Source organism: Elephantulus edwardii, unplaced genomic scaffold, assembly GCF_000299155.1.
Source record: "Elephantulus edwardii isolate Elephantulus edwardi_28Jun2011 unplaced genomic scaffold, EleEdw1.0 scaffold00042, whole genome shotgun sequence".
NCBI lineage: Eukaryota > Metazoa > Chordata > Mammalia > Macroscelidea > Macroscelididae > Elephantulus > Elephantulus edwardii.
Genome location: NW_006399792.1, coordinates 2842871 through 2844279, shown reverse-complemented (window position 1 = coordinate 2844279; position 1409 = coordinate 2842871).

Below are 1409 nucleotides of genomic sequence, written 5' to 3'. Positions count from 1 at the left end.
GCAAATTTAAGGGAAGAAAAATATTTCATGGGGACTATACTCACCCTCTGAAAACATATTAAAAATTCAGAGGTAGAATTGATAAAAAAGAATCCTGGGGAACGGCCCATCTTCTGAAGCTCAGTACATTACATTAATTAAAGAATTACTTAAGAACTCAGGAGTAAAACTAAGAGAAAAGTAATTTTTGCAGTTGTTTCAGCATGTGCAGAAACAGTGTTGCTGGTTTAAACTGGTAAATAAAGCACAGTTAAATTTTAAAACCTGACAAAATGTTGTGCAAGCTTTGCGAAGAGAACAGACTTCTATTAATTTTTGGCCAGTAAGGGCTTTGAAAAGAATAATAAAAAAGTCTGTGCAGGATTGTACTAATAATCCAAAAAGTTTGCAAAGAAAGATGGCTGAATCTTTGCACAAATCTGAGTTACGTGATATTACATTAAAAGAGGTTAAAGCTGAATGTGAGAAACAGCCTTTGTCACCTTTAGAAAGAGCTTATCAAAAGGGAGATGTGATTCCTGTTTCAGTTTGGTTACTACATGATTTGATTTCTTTGGCTCTAAAACCATTAAAGTCTGAAGAGGAGATATCTAAAAAGTTAGAAGAAAAAAAAACCTCTTCAGAAGAGAGTGATAGTGATTCTGGTACAAAGGAGGATGAATTTCCTCCACCTCCAACTCCAGAGGAATTGAGCGATATAATTCAGAATTATAGTCCTTATGAGAAATTAAGTAAACAAGTTTTGGAACTTACTAGTAAAATAGACAAATTGGGTTCTTGTAATGAGATTTATTATCAAAGTAAAAATACAGCTCCATGAGCAGCAACTGTTCCAAACTCTATGTTATTTAATGATATGAATCATGCTCCTGTGGGAGTGACTATTTTTAAGAAGCCTTTAACAGTCATGGCCAGAGTTTTGCAACAGGTAAAGTGAGATAATTTATCTAACTGGGGGAAAGGAGCTTCTGTTTTTCCAGTAACAATTCAGGATATGCCTCCTGATGAAGAATATCCCCAAGGGTATCAATTGTATCAACATCAGTTGTTATCTTATAAGACTATTAAAGAATTAAAGTAAGCCATAATTGTTTATGGTATACATTCTACCTATGTAAGAGGCATATTACAAGGATTAGCTACAGAATTTAGATTAATTCCTTATGATTGGGAGTCCAAGGTCAGTTCTCCATATTTCTTGACACAACTTGGTGACTACATCCAGGGCAGCATTTGTTAGTTGAAATACATCATTGGTATACCATCTACTTCTGGGGCCTTAGGAAAGGCAAATTTTCCCAGAACAGACTTCCAACTAATCAGTGACATAATAGATAAAAATTATCAAAAGCTTACACAGACACAGTAGAAATCACCTAACACCATGAAAATCTCCACATAATGTCAAG